Source organism: Thunnus maccoyii, chromosome 2 (genome assembly GCF_910596095.1).
Source record: "Thunnus maccoyii chromosome 2, fThuMac1.1, whole genome shotgun sequence".
NCBI lineage: Eukaryota > Metazoa > Chordata > Actinopteri > Scombriformes > Scombridae > Thunnus > Thunnus maccoyii.
In genome coordinates, this window is record NC_056534.1 from 12,756,031 (window position 1) to 12,772,057 (window position 16,027).

Sequence of the window (16,027 nt, forward strand, 5' to 3'; positions counted from 1 at the left end):
TCTTTTCCCCTAATTTTGCACGGACTGCAAAGTTGTCAACAACCACCTATAATCTCCGAAGTGCAATCTATACACACACACACACACACACACACACACACACACACACACACACAAACACACACACACACACACACACGAGCAGTAAAAATAAAGCTGCAGCAGTTGTTGACAGACGAGCGGTGCAGCCTGTGAACACCTTGCCAAGGTAAATCCTCCTGAGACGAGTTCACCCTGCGTCTGCACAGCTTACCTGCTGCGTTTACCTGCCCGGTGCGCGTTGGTTTGCTGCGGCGTCACGAAGCGACCCATCATGCTTCAAATGCAGGAATCTTCTCAGGAGTCTCAGGGGGCCCCCGGTATCAGTCGGTACCGGCAGTTCCGAACGTGCCCGTCTCCCCCCATTTATTACCGGGAGATTACCGGAGCGCTGTCTCTGCTGCTCCCGACTAATCCTGCCCTCGGGGAGAGGTAGCGGCGCGCTGACGTCACTCTATCAATCCAGCCGCAAGCTGTCCACTATACACGCCCCGAAGCATGGACACAATCCCCTGGAGGCAGCACACACGCACACACACTCACTCACACACACACACATACACATACACACACACACGGAATTTATTTAGTGTGGAGCAACTCGCTCCTCATCTTTGTCCCCAAAAACAAGTGACGACCTGAACCTTACAGATCCCCTCTATACGTGTTTTAAAGGATATGTCTGGAGGTTTAGATTTTTGTTATTGTCAACAAATCTCATGTGCAGAGCCACACCAAAATGAACTCATCCTCCTAACAAGTATTGTGTGTGTTTATCCAAAACCTGATACATCGTAATCCTCTGTGTCTAGAGCTCCGTTGCTGTCCGAAAACTTTTAAAAACATGTCAGTGAGCCACATCGCTGCACTGGGTGACATGTTCATTAATTTTCCCTGAAGGCATCACGGTAGTTTGTTTAGAAACAGCAAAGACAAATAACAGCGATAAGATTTCCACTCTCAGGAGAGTTGTTCCTTGTACAGCAGACGCTTCTGCTTACAGAGCTTCACTTCTGTTACATATCATAACCTCTTGACTTTAGACTCTAGAATATAGTTCAATGTCAAGAGGTTGTGTTATGTAGCACAATAAGCTAGCGAAACTCTCACGCAGCGGTGTCTGCCGTACAAGGAACTGCTCTCTGGAGACTTAAAACATGATCTCTTTTCTAAACAAACTAACGTTGCCATAATTTTTAGGGCAACATGTCAACAGTGTAGCTTATTAACATGTTTTTAATAGTTTTTGGACAGCAAAGGAGGTCTACAGCACAGAGGAATAAGATAGATCAGGCTTTGGATGCACACACAATCAGTTTATTGTTGGTTTGGCTCTGCACATGAGAATTGTTAATAAGAAAAATATAGAAAATCACCATGCAGCTTTATCCTTTAAGACATATAGAAATATTCTTGCTTTGAATGTTTTGATTAATTTATGTCTGATATGGTTTTTCCACAATAAAGTTTCTTGAAAAATACAGAATCTATGAATATGCAAATATTTTTTGTTTCCAAAGTTTAATCCCTTTTAACCAAGTTTAGACACAAGTTGTCTCTTTCACATTCTCAGCGTATGTGCACTGGAGGTTTCAAGTTTCAACATCACACTTGTCAAAGCCGCATACTGGACCACGATTGGCTTCCAAACTAGTTGTGATGTCACACATCATGCTTGTATATGCACATGTTTTGATTTAATGTGAACAGATTAATGTAAAAACAGCCTTCTAGTGTCAAACTCACATCTTGCACAGTGAAGCAACAATAAGCAAAACATTTTGAAGTGCAGAGGGAATTTCATATTATAAGACAAAAGACGAGAAATTCTCAGCAAAAATAAACAGGCATAAATTATTTCCTTATATAAATATATGAGATCAGAAAATGTTACTGTTGTATTTAAAAAGGCTTCAGGTTGCAATTCCCCAGGGAAAAAAAAGTAAGCAAGATTTGTGTTTTGTGGTCGGTGCCTTGTTTTATATTGTTTTATGCAGTGACAGGAACATGGTTAAGAAATTTATTGAAATGTCTGGTTCTATAATGGTTTGATTCTTGAATCATTAGAAAAATGTTTTTGGAGGAAATAACCAGAGTTCAAACCATACTTTAGTTAGAAGGTTTTGTGTTTTTAGTTTTCTATAAAGTGACTGGATACGGATGCTAAGATGTTCCAAAGAAAAGACGTGGGAGGTTTTCGTGCCCACAATTGTGAAACCTTTGAAATGACAAGTGATACTTGCTTGTTGTGTTCTTGACATAAGTTATAAGGTTGTGTTTCATTTGTATTTTTTTCACAGTCGTTAATCATTTAAGTTTCATTTCAAATTTATTGTCCGTTTAATTGGTCCCATTTTCAGGCATTTTATTTATAAATGGATAAACCATATTAATCACGCTGTTCTTACTTTGTGGCTAAATTGCTCCCTGAGCTAAATGTCTTCTTGGAATATGTGCTGGAGTGTGTGTTAGTGTTACTACTGTCACTGTGCGTGGGCAGCCAAACAAAATAAAGTTTCTAAAACTAAATAAACCAAAACTTGGGGAACTCTGTGGAAAAACCACTATACAACATAATGTGTGTGAGTGTTTATGTGTGTGTCTGTGGTCTGGACTTCCCTCCTGAGCAATTGCTAATTAACACTGTGGAAGGCATTGAGTGGTGTTTGGGCCTCTCCAACCACTTACTGTGCCTCTGTGTGGTTTTCATCCAGCCAATCTATTCAGCAAAATGCTTCCTTCTTAAATAGGATCCAGGTATTGAGATTAATGCTGTGTGCAGGTATTTGTGTCCCTATTTAAAGCATTTATTGATCAGTGTGTCTCTGAAACTCTGTGAAAGTACCTCGCCAGCATTCTGACCCAGCACACTGACCACACACACACACACACACACACACGCACACACACACACACACACACACACACACACACACACACACACACACACACACTAGGAGGAACCCTCAATCTGAGCAGCAGCCCCCTGAGACTCCCCCAAGTGCTGTGGTTTGCAGGTATTGGAGCACTATTATTAGCTTTGTTTTCCTCAAACACACTTTCCCATCAATTCTATATGTGGTAGCCTTGAAGTCCACAAGGTTCGCACTGTACTTGTTTAACTTTAAATAGGTAAACATTGGCCAAAATCTGTCTTTTGAGCAATCAAAAGGTAGTTGTTGAAAGTCTCTAGCTTTCTCACTGATGGAGATGAGTGGCTGTTTATAGCTTGAGTTCAGCCAGTTGTAATGTATTCCAGTAATAATCAATTTTCATTGCAGAAAATGTATCAAAACATCTATAGAAACTTCTGTTTTTCAAGCAAAAACCCAAATGTTTCCTTTTTCCAGCATCTGGATTGTGAAGATTTGCAGCATTTCTTTGTCTTATGTTACTAAACTGAATATCTTTATGTTTTGGACTGTTGCTGAAACAAAACAACCAATTTGAAGATCTCACCTTGGGGTTCAGGAAATTGTGATGGATATTTTTCACAATTTTCTGACATTTTTATAGAGCAAACCATACAGATTAATCTGTAATGAAAATAAATGTTAGTTGAAGCCCTACTATGTTCTAAACAATCATCACTTTGTCAGTATATCTCTAAATACAATACTTCTGCCAAAGCATTGGAGCATTCACATTTCAAAAACTTATATAGTGTTTCCCAAAACTGTTGACTTGAGACTTGACTGGAATCAGACTTAAAGCTGCACTTTAATCTATATTTTTACATTAACAAGGAATCAAATGCCTATGAGCTATGTGACAGAGGTCACCTGTAGTGATGAACCCACAGAGGATTTTCTCCTGCAGTTCTCCTCATCTCTATGGAGTTTTTGGGTCTTTGTTTTGGTTTTACTGCCGCAACTTTTCTGTTTTGGTTCATCAACCTTCCAGCTGCTGCAGGCAACTGTTTTCAGCAAAAAGGCTACACTACCTGTCGAGAACCAAACGTCTGACTGACAAAATTAGCGACTAGCTGGTGAACATATTAGAGCGTTTAGCAGCTAAAGAGCCAGATATTTTCCTCAGGAGATGGTGGAGACCAAAAGGCTAAAAGGAGAGAAGGCCAGTTGGTCAGAAAGATGATTCTAAATGGATACTAATGTCGCACTGTAAAGGGCAAATAAATGGGTAAATAGGTGTGTTTAACTGGCCAAAAAATCAAGTTTACAAGCTGAAAATCTTGTTTTTGCTGACCTCCGTGTTTGTACCATGTAGTTCCAACAAAAGTCTTTTCTCTTCACTTCACGTCACCTTCAGGAGTCACATTCTCCAGTTACACTTTCATTTATGTTTCAATAATTTACTCTGATTAACTTAATAGGTTTGAACCAGGACTTTCAGTATAGGATCAAGAAGCTGTGTCAGATACAGTACTTATTTAATGAAGATTTAGGTAGATATAAGAAGCCCTGCTGGATTGGACTCTGCAGATACTTGTTATTAGAGGACTCTGAATGGGATGTGGGCCAAAATAAACTTGATCAGGACATCCCTAATAAGAATACCTGAGGTAAGATAAAATAAGTAAATATTATATTTCCTCTCAGGCCTGCTGACTGTGATAGTGTCTTAAGTGTGTTATGAAATTCCCCCAGAGGAAGCAAATGGGTGGCCAGAGACATCCATCACCTTTTGGCTAAAATGCCACCGGAAGACAGTCTGCTGACACCACAGCAGAGCAAAACAGAAAATGATAATGCTCAGATTTTGTTTAGTAGCTCCAAAAAATGTCTATGCAGTTTTATTCCTTAAATTTTTATTGCTGCCAAATAAACAAAAATATGAGACAGCATTCATTTTGAAGCAACTTAAGGGGAAGTTTAAGAGGAATATTAACATTTTTTTTAACAAATCATGGATTTACACTTCCAGTAAACACATGAAGATCCAATGTGAAACTTTATCTTTTTATCTTTTAACTAGCACACACACAGACATCAGGGCACAAACACACTCACAGACACTCATAAGAGCTATGTGAAGTAGTCTCTCTTTATGTAAACAGAGAGAGCGGAGGGAAGACGAGGTACAGAGAGGAAATCCTCTGTTTAAATGCCAAGCTGTGCATGCCATTCTCTCTCTCCTGTTCTTATTTCCTCTTTTCTGCACCTCAGATTCTCCACCTTCATCTCTCCTCCGCTGCCTGTTGTGTGTTGGTGCACGTGGGCGTGACTGTGTGGGTGTGCATGTGCCAGCTCGTGGCTCACGTTTACGATCTGATCGTGCGTTAGGGGAAAGATGACACAGAATGCTTTTGTCTCTGTGCCATTGGAATTTACCGACAGGGGAGAAGAGGAATGAAGGCAGGATGCATGTTGTAGTGAGAAGATGCTACAGCTGCAAGGAGGAAGAGATTGAAAAACAAATGAATACCAGGATAAAAGACAGTCAGTTTCAGTAATTCAGCATAATATCCTCTTGTTTAACACCTGATTATAAAATGATGTAAGGCTGTGCTTAGACGGGCAGTTGTCTCAGACCCATGACCTTTTAAGGTTGATTTATAGGCGGTTAAGAAGATGCCACATGGCGACAGCAAAACTAGGATAGATCAGCTTGGGCAGCTTGTATTTTCTCTGATGGTAGAGATGGATGAGAGTGAATAAAACATTTAAAAAGTTGAAAAAGCCACAGTTATCCTCTCCTTTTTTGAGTGATGAACATTTAGCAAGGCTATCTCCAACACTAACATTCTGCTTGCCATGATCTCTCTATCACACTCAATCGAAGAAAGTAACACAGCAACAGCAGGGAATAGTCTCATATCAAGTAACGAAACAAGGCAGACATTCCCACTATTACTCATATCACAAAATGAGTGAAAGAATGTAAAGACAGTTACTGTAGGGAATATAACTAAAGCATGCTGTATCAGTTTAGTGTTGCAGTGATGACACCAATGGGAGAAATCCAACACTCAACTATAAATCAAGACAGACAACATAGTTATCTACAGTAGGTCTCCTTGCATCAGCCATAAATTTGCTCCACATATTCTCTGAAATTTCCCCTTAACCTTTAACTTACAGAAGATTATTTCCTAAAGTGTATAAAGGAATAGCTCGACATTTTTGGGAAATACGCTTATTCACCTTCTTTCCCAGAGTGAAGTGAGATTATCAATACCATTTACATGTTTGTGTGTTAAGTACAAAGTTAAAGCCTGGAGGTGGTTAGTCTAGTTTAGCTTAATGACTAGAAGCAAGGGAGGAAACAGCTAGCCGGCTCTCTCCAAAGTTAAAAAATACAAATACTAGGCCTTCAAGCTTGTTTGTTTAATGCAGACACAAACAGAAATTTAAGAACAACAATTTGTGGTTACATGCTGTAACTATTTCTTAACAGCAGTTTATCCATCCGGCCTTCACTTCATGTGAGGCGTATCCAGCTATGTGCAAAGGTTGCCAGATACAATGGGTGAGCAAAGGTTTTACTTTTGTTCTCTGTATAGGCAAGATGGTACCAAACCATTCAACTTCTCTGGGATAGTTGTTTTTACATGTCTGTTTACATATGGATTAGATACATAATAATAAGCAAGCTTAAGAGTTGTTGGTGTTTCCACCTGCTTCCAGTCTGAACGTGCTCCGACTCCAGCTTTACATTTAGTGCACCGACATCCGACACCCAATGAAAAGTCTTGCGCGTCATTAATTTTGAATTTTATTAGCTGTTTTTGGAGATACACATTGTGATAGAATTAAATTTAAAAAATAGAAATGCAAAATGTAAAATAATAGTGTGCATGTGTAATTGTGCATCTTAACAGTTCTTGTACACAAAACATGAGTCAGTAATGATGTGGTTGAGGAAGGAGCCCGATCCGAGTCGTACTTTATGGCACAGTGGCTCTGTAAAACATTCACACACTCAAAAACATCAGCATTTGCTATGTGCCCACTTAACAGCTGCCCCAAAATGAGATGCTGCTGTTAAGAGAGTGTGTGCACAACATGATATCAGGTGCGAGGGCAAGAGAAAAAGGTGCCTGCACACTGACTAGATGCTACCAAAAGGACAATTTATTTAGTACAGTTACAACATTTCATCTTCATACTTGATGAAGATGTAATGATGAAACACTGCCTTGACTCTAGAGAGCGAATTATCTTATTTCAGGGTGTTTTGAGGTGAAATCTCACTTGAAGTGAACTTAGAGACTAGACTAGATAGGTTAGCAGGACTGGGTGTTACAATCCCTGTAGATCAGTACTTTACTTGACTGGGGTTGTCCTGATGTTTGGCGTAAAGTTGACCACCACAGGATGTTATATGGTTGGGACACATCTTCAGTTGTGTACCTCAGCGTCCTTGGGGGTTTCGGCCTTTTACTCACAAAACACCCTCAGCTGAGGCAGGCTCACCGCAGGCTGATCAGACCCAGGTGTGTGTCCCATAGCCAACTGCTGGCCTCTCTTGGTGGTCAACTGTTGGCCCAGGTGGTGTCCTTCCTTTTCAGCCACAGCCAGTGACTGCTTGGCTCGGCGCCCTCCACAATTGCTTTTATTGTCTTCCTGCTGGCCTGTCCTCTGACTCCCAGCTCCCTCAGGAGCTTTGCTATGGAGTTGGCCATAAATCCACTGTATCGCACTTCAACTGGGTGTACCTTGGCGTCCCAGCCTTGGTTCTCTGCTTCTGCTGCAAGGTTGGCATATCGCAGCCTCTTCTGCTCATGTGCCTCGGCCACAGCATCCTCCCAATGGACTGTTAGCTCGACAATGAAGACATATCGCTGAGATTCGGACCAGAGAATTAGATCTGGTCTCAGACTGGTGCTGGCAATATCCAGGGACAAGGTGAGTTTCTGGACTAGGTCGACAAGCATTTTCTAGTCCCTGGCCCCCCGTTCAGTGGACCTGACTCTGGACGTAAGGAGTTTACTTTTCTTTTCTCTCTGTCTTGGAGGAAAGGTGTTAGACATGGGAGGGTTGACCCAGGCATTCGGTGGCATAGCACTGGTTGTTCTTCTTTTATCCTCAAGTTCAGCTGCCTCAGTACTTGGTAGTATCTGCCTTGTGTTAGGCTGGTGTTACAACTGATCAATATGTGCTTGAGGTTGGCAGGAACTGAACAGAGGGGACAGGCAGCATCCTCTCCCAGCCAGAGGTTTAGATTTGCAGGAGAAAGAAGGACTTCATATGTGGCACGGATGAGGAAACTCGTCCTGTTTGCCTCCATGTTCCGCAGGTCTTTCCAGGTGATTCTCCTCTTCTGAGTGCCCTCCCATCTCGTTCAGCAAGAGATACGATCCAGATATGATTTGATTCAATTATTTGTTGATGTTGGCATTTTTTCATTGCTGCAAAAGGAGGCTGAGAGTTGGATAAAAGACCAGTGATGCTGAGTTAGATGTTGGTGAGTTGAACAGTTGACAGTCAGATAAGTGCAATAACTCCATAACAGACTAAATCCTCCTGTTCATACCACCTCGCTGAAAGCTGAAAGCCGAAGATGCTGTATGTGTGTGTGTGTGTGTGTGCGAGTGTGTATAAATGTAAACAGTAGCCCCTTGCTGATACAGCACTTCTTCGGGAACTTGGGATTGTGTGTGTGTGTGTGTGTATATATGTGTGTGCTTATATGCGTCCTGGCCTCTGCTCCCTGCAGATATGCTTCCTTTTCAGAGAGACTGTAGAAATAAGCAGCAGAGACCTTATACTGTGTGTGTGTGTGCGTGTGTGTGTGTGAGAGAGAGAGAGAGAGAGAGAGAGACAGTTGGTTTTCTGAGGAAAGACTTTTTAGCACTGACAGGCAACTTTGGAACACTGTAAAAACTGAAGTCTTTTTCCAGCTTTCATAAAGACATTTGGTAAAATGATCGAATGAGCTTCGGAGGTCTTTTATTTGATGCACCTCTTGGAAAGAGATAGACTGGCAGAGCCACAGAAAAAACAGAACATTTCCAAGCTACGTACAGTTTTGCAATCTTATTTTCTGACCCTATTCTGTTCTTTGAAGCAGTTCTCAAGTCAGTTCTCCATTAGTTTCATCTTTGAAGTTTACAGTCATCTTCACATAAAAATTCAGAGGCATGATAAGTAGCTACCACTCATCAGCACATTTGTCATAAACATAAAGAGTACAGGGGTAGAGAGAGTTATTTCTCTTCTAAGCTGCCACTAACAATTATTGTCAATGAATCTGTCAGTTTTTTTCTTGATGAAGTCATTAGTTGTTTGGTCTAGAAAATGTCATAAAATGGTGAAAAATATCGATCACTGTTTACCAAAGTCTACAGTGACGTCCACAGATGTCTCAAATGTTTTCAGTTTACTATCATAGAAGATGAAAAAACCCAGAAAATATTCACATTTGAGATGCTGGAATCACAGAATTTGGACATTTTTCTTTAAAGAAATGACACATAACGATTAATTGATTATCAAAATACTTGGCGATTAATTTTCCGTTGATTGACTAATCGATTAATCGACTAATCACTGCAGCTCTAGTGTCATGTACCTGTAATCTAACAGGAAAAACTAAACTAAGGCTTTAACCCAAATTCAATTCATGCTGGGAAGTGTTAATAAGCTACTGTTTGTTTGTTGGTTTGTTTGTTTTATGTTGTTGATGATGTCAACACATTTTAACTGACTCATTAATTCAGTAATTACACTGATTAACACTGAGAAAATTAATTTTTTTTTAGAAATAAATAAGAACATAAGTCTTTAAAATCATATGAATACTGAGTACAAGTAAACTGACACTATTTAGAATCTACCAAATAAATAGAAGTACTTCACAGCTATTAAAAATGTTCTTTTTACTTATGACTTTTGCTTTAATGACGCAGTGCTTTTTACAGCGATGTCTTACTGTCGTACTGTTTGTTGGCAGTTTGCTCCACTGATCTTTGGCCTTATTTAATTCTTAACTGAGAGTAAAGTAACCAAGCACTCACTTAATGTAAGGCACACACACAGCACAGATAAGAGGAGATGTACTGTTTCGTGTTCTTAACGGTTCTTATTGTTCTCACGGCAATAAGTCCACTTTGTGCACCCTTTCTTACATATCAGATGAAAAAGATTACATGTACTTTTTTGCCCAAATGAGTACAATTTTCCAGTTAGATGAGGTTGTTGAAAAGATGGGCCCGCAGCCACTTTGAACTTCTGAGAGTCGGTGGGCTCTGAAGGGAAAAACACTCCCTAATTAGGAACATTCACAGAGTCCACAAACTCCACAACTAACAACAGCCACTTCCTATGATGCAAGAGCTTAAATCCACACAAAAATAACGGTCTGTGACCAGACTGTGGATCCTTACAGAGGGACTGCAGAGGCTGATTTGGCTCTTTGAGTAAACTGTGCTGCAATGCCCCTTAGGGACAATCTTCTCTCAGTGATTGTCAGGTCATCAGCACACTACTGTCATCTGCAGGATCAAAGAGGTAATGACAAAGGAAGACGTACAGCTGTCACAATGAACATCTGTTCCTCCAGCGTCGATGTGAAGTTTTTGAAAGAGAGCTATGAACAAGAAAGCCTACGCAAAAATATTCCTCTTTGGTATATTAAAAATCTAATACTTCCAAAAAGTCCCTGTTGTCTACGATGATCTGTGCTGCTGAGCAATTTTAGAATATAATATTGTCTCATGTCATAAAAATGAACAAGAAAAACAACAGAAAACAAGGGTTTCTTGTTGGGAGATTTTTCCTTTTGAAGGGAGATTTTTTACCTAAATATTGTTCATACTGGGAAGTCTGCTAACAATGTTCCATTAATGCTAAAAAAAATTAATGACTAAGGCTGCAACTGATGATTATTTTCAGTATCATTTGATTAGAGCTGCAACGATTAATTGATTAATTGCCAACTATTAAATTAATCAACAACTATTTTGATAACCAATTAATTGTTTTGAGTCATTTTTAAGAGAAAAATGTCCAAATTATCTGATTCCAGCTTCTCAAATGTGAATATTTTCTGATTTCTTTAGTCTTCAATGTCAGTAAACTGAATATATTTGGGTTGCGGGCTGTTCTGGACAAAAAACAAAACATTTGAAGACGTCATCTTGGGCTCTGGGAAACAGAGATCAACATTTTTCACATTTTCTAACATTTAATGTACCAAACAACTAATGAACTTATCAAGAAAATGATCTACAGATTACTCAATAATGAAAATAATCGTCAGTTGCAGCCCCACAGTTGATCTGCAGATTTTCGATTGTTCTATTAATTGTTTTGTTTTTAAAATGTCAAAAAACAGTGAAAATATTCATCACGATTAGCAAGACCAGAAAGTGACCTTTCGGATGTCCTTTTTACGTCTGTTAAACAGTCCAAAGTGCAAAGATATAAAGTTTACTATGTTATAAAACAGAGAAAAGCAGCAAAATGTCACATTTGAGAAGCTGGTATCAGTAAATGTTTGTTGAAAAATTGACTCAAGCAAATAATCAACAAGTTGTTCATTAATTTTCTGTCGATCAGCTGATCAATTAATCAACTAATTGTTAAAGTGCTACTGTCAACACTTTGTCATCATGTTTCATTAATGGCATAATCTCAGGAAACTCTTCTTTCTTCTTGTGAGCTGCATGACACAAACTTGTTATGTGTATTTCTAAAAAATCATCACCTACAGTAATGTGATCTAATATCTGATGTTGACTTTCTGATCAGATGAATATCCTGCCCTCTCTCTCTCTCTCACCAGGTCTCCTCTGTGTCCCGCTCTGTCCTGAGGCCAGAGCAGCTTGATCAATGGTATTGATGAGGAGATGCTAATAGCAGATGCTAATAGGGCCGGTATGACTAATAGGCCGCTGGGGCCATTGATCTGCAGAGTTAGCATCTAATGCTAAAACAGCTGATTCAACCGCATAGTTGGACTAAAAGTGCCACCCTTGCTCGGTGTGAGTGTGTGTGTGTGTTTGTACATCGGGGGATGAATAGTTAGGGAACAATGGATTCTTGCTTTAGGGAAAGCATTACAGATATATACACAGAGAATGTACACAGTCAAACCATCCCTGGATTAAAAACTTCAGACAAACTTGGCCTCATACAGACTCACAGTCACTCAGATTTGTCTGTGTGTGTCTGTAACACATTTATATTAATAATAACCCGTCAGATTTCTCTTTGCTTCTTTTTGTTTTACAGCTCATCACATGTAATCAGTCTGGTTTACAGTTGAAAAAATAAATGAAGAGCAAAATAATTAAGGACTGTGTTAAGCATTTACTAATGCTAGTAGAAAAAAAGGGGGGTGCAATGTCAGAGGAACGTGTTGTAGTTCAACATCATATCAAATAACTAGGGATGCACGATATTATCGGCACGTCGTTGGTATCGGCCGATAAAAGCTCTAAATGAAATATCGGCATCGGCGAATTCTGGCGATTATGAGAGGCCGATATGTCGCCATCTCCTCCGCCGCCTGACTGTGCTTCCCTTGATGGACTGTGTCACCCTGACGGTCCCGGTGCTTCCACCGTAGGCTCCACTTTACTCAAGCTGCCCGTCAGACCCCCTGCTTCTTCCCACTTTAACCCGGATAACAAACCGGGGCTCAGTGCTCCACATAGAGAGCCAGGGCTAACATGAGCTGGGAGGCTAGCGAAGGCTAGCTGGCTGTGTGTCCCTCCGGTCGTGCTGCGGCTAACGCTCTGCTAGCCTCCCAGCTAACGTTAGCGCCGGCTCTCCATGTGGATCCAACTGGACCACCGAGCCCCGGTTTGTTATTCGGGTTAAAGTGGGAAGAAGGAGCGGGTCTGACGGGCAGCTGAGTGAGGTGGAGCCATAGTGGAGCCTGCGGAGGAAGCACCGGGACCGTCAGGGAGTAACAGTCCGTTGAGGTGCTACGGTGTTCGGCTGCACAAATAGGAAATCCCTCGGCTGACAGGATGTACCACGCTGTTTGAAAAATAAAAAACTTCTTCTTCTTCTTTTTGGTTCATAACAGCGGTTGGCAACCAGCGTATTAGGCGCATTATCGCCACTTTCTCCGGAGTGTGGACCAGAGATTAAATCCTACACATTAATCCTGTCTGTCTTCCTAAATTCTTCCTTCATATATTGTCTTTCTTGATCATACTTAGTACAATCTATGCTTGCATGCATAATAGTCTCCTCAGCCAGCTGGAAAAAAATATGTGCATATATTGGTATCGGCAATCAGCCACAATGAGTTGGAAATATCGGCATATCGTATATCGGCAAAAAATCCAATATCATGCATCCCCACCAATAACGTCTTTGAAATAAAACATTTTAAGTCAATTTTGATCTTACTTTTGTGTAAATTTTAAAATAGGCCTTTTCACAGCAGACATTTTTACTTGTCATAGTAGTAAAAGCACAGCTGTTACTAATAACATTAACAATGCCTCAGTTTTATTCAAGACAGTGTGACAATGAGGCAGCACAATACCAAGACCCTGACACTGAAGCAGCTAAATAGTAGATGAGCGATCATTTATCTGTGCTGTTACAGAAAAAGGACTATTGGTTGTTCTGATACCAGGGATTCATAGTCTACATCACAATCACAGTGGACATACTGTATACTGTTGATTGACCTCTGGACTCAGTTTCATATTTACACAGATATAATAGTTAGCCTACACTCTTGTCTCTAGTATTCTGGCAGCAAACGCAGAAAATTCACCATTATGCATTGTTTTTTACAGCAGACTGCAGATGCAGTTTCACTGGAGTCAGCTGTATTTCAAAAGTATTTTCACATACAGCAGAATACAACATAAATATAATCATGCGGCATTTATTTGTTCTTTGAATCTTGATGAACTTCACATTCCACATTATACTCATGTTTTCTTAACTTGAATCCAGTGTTAAAGATTTTAATTGCAAATACAAAATCTGCAGCTAAAACCATAACATGAATTTTGATAACATGATAATATGAATGATTAATTATCTGTCAGACACACAAGTAAACCTTCAAGGACAGGACACGTCCGCCTTAAAACAACAGTCATATATCCAAATGGACGCTGAAACAGTTTTTTCTTACTGCCATCATTCCTCCTGTTCATACTGGCTGTTAAAAGATGCCTTCATAATGTACTTACAATGTAAGTGATGGGGCCAAAATCCACAAGCCTCCCTCTGCGCAACAAAATAGCCTATTTTAAAGTTTATCTGAAGCTAATATGAAGCTTTAGCTGTCCAAATGAGTCAAATCAAGTACATGTCTTTCAACATTACAGTCTTTTTAGTGCCAAAGTCTCTCTTTTTGTTGCTATATTTCCACTGCAGCTCAACAGGGAAACACTGTCCAAACAAACACAAAGAGGGAATTTGATGCTAAGAAGACTGTAAATGTGGGAGATATCCACTTGATATGACTTAATCAGACTGCTGAAGAATAAGAATAAGAAGAAGCAGTGTACTTTGGCACTAATTTCATTAAAAACTAACAAGCCAGGTTGTCAAAGGTAAAACAAACTGCTTTTTCTCTTTAATTTATTGTAATTTCATGCTAAAGTAAAGGGGTATGAAAAGGTGAAAACATTTTCATAGAGTTGTTTCAGGTCAAGAAAATGTAGTGTAAAGCGTTTTATATATATACAGCATATATGAAGCAGTAATACTTAAACCAACATCCTCAGTATTTTTAATAGCACAATGATTCACCTGATTCAACTCACACTATCAGTGGTGGAAGAAGTATTCAGATCCTTTACTTAAGTAAAAGTACCAATACAGTAATTTAAAAATACTCCATTACAGTCAAAAGTCCTGCATGAAAAATCCCACTTTAGTAAAAGTACAGAAGTAACAGCAAAATAACAGCAAAAGTAACAGCAAAATGTAGTTAAAGTATTGCAGTAAAAGTAGTGGTTTGGTCCATCTGACTGATATATTATTATATATGATATCATTAGATTATTAATACTGAAGTGTCAGTGTGTAAGCAGCATGTTACTGTTGTAGCTGCTGGAGGTGGAGCTGGTTTGAACTACTTTAGCTAGTTTAGTCCAGTGGTTCCCAACGTAGGGGTTGGGCTGCTCCAAAGGGTCACCAGATAAATCTGAGGGGTCGTGAGATGATTAATGGGAGAGGAAAGAAGAAAAAACAAAGTTCTGATACACAAATCTGTTTCCAGTTTTTGGACTTTTTCTCTAATATTTGATTTGGTGAAATATTGGATCATTTGAACATTTATGGAATAACTCACAGACATGTGAAATGTGACCCCGACTACACACTGCTTTTTGTAAAACGTCAAAAGCCAAAAAGATTGGAAACCACCGGTTTCATCTTTAACAACATGTAGTATTTTAAAAGCTTGTTATATTATCCATTGTGTCAAATCTTCATCTGAAAAGTAACTAAAGCTGTCAAATAAATGTAGTGGGGTAGAAAGTACAATATTTCCCTCTGAAATGTAGTGGAGTAGAAGTATAAAGTAGCAGTAATGGTCTAAAAGTCCAGTATTGATTGTTAAGGTTATAGAGGTCAATAAAGTTTTGAACTTGATGCTAGCAACATAACATCGTGTCTGAGCTCTTTTCCTTGTTACAAAATACGGAATAAAACAACAACTAGCTAAGGAAGTCAAACATTTAGCATGCTGGTCCAACATATTGTATTCAGAAATTGGTGGAGACAAAACCAGAGTTAAAAGGAGATTTAAAATTAGACTTACATTAGTCAGGTGGCCAGAAACATGACTCCAATGTGATGATAATGTGGCTCAGCATCTGGAGGATGTGTAACTTACAGTTTGTTGGTGTTATCATATTAGCCATAACAACTTTATAAGCTAGCTGGTGGTTTGGTTTGTGCAGCTGTGTCTGTTAGCTTGTTGTTTTTCTGCCCACAAGTGGACAAAATTGGTTAATTCAGTTTAAACAATCATCTCCTGCCAGATTCTAACCATGAAACTGAATGTGTAAAGTAACTAAGTACATGTACTCAAGTATTGTGTTTTTTCTTCTTTCTTACCCAGTATATCATCTCAAGACCGCTCAGATTTATCTTGT

At 39.5% G+C, this 16,027-nt stretch overlaps 1 protein-coding gene across 2 annotated transcripts in view; it reads right to left on the bottom strand.

Moving 5' to 3' along the window:
• tll1 (tolloid-like 1) overlaps positions 1 to 1,271 on the bottom strand; it is a 60,502-nt gene extending 59,231 nt beyond the window's left edge. For both annotated transcript variants that reach the window (XM_042390120.1, XM_042390147.1), the window contains exon 1: positions 254 to 1,271. The gene's annotated coding sequence lies outside the window, so the exon portion shown is untranslated. The remainder of the gene's footprint in view (positions 1 to 253) is intronic.
• Between the last annotated feature and the right edge of the window lie 14,756 nt (positions 1,272 to 16,027).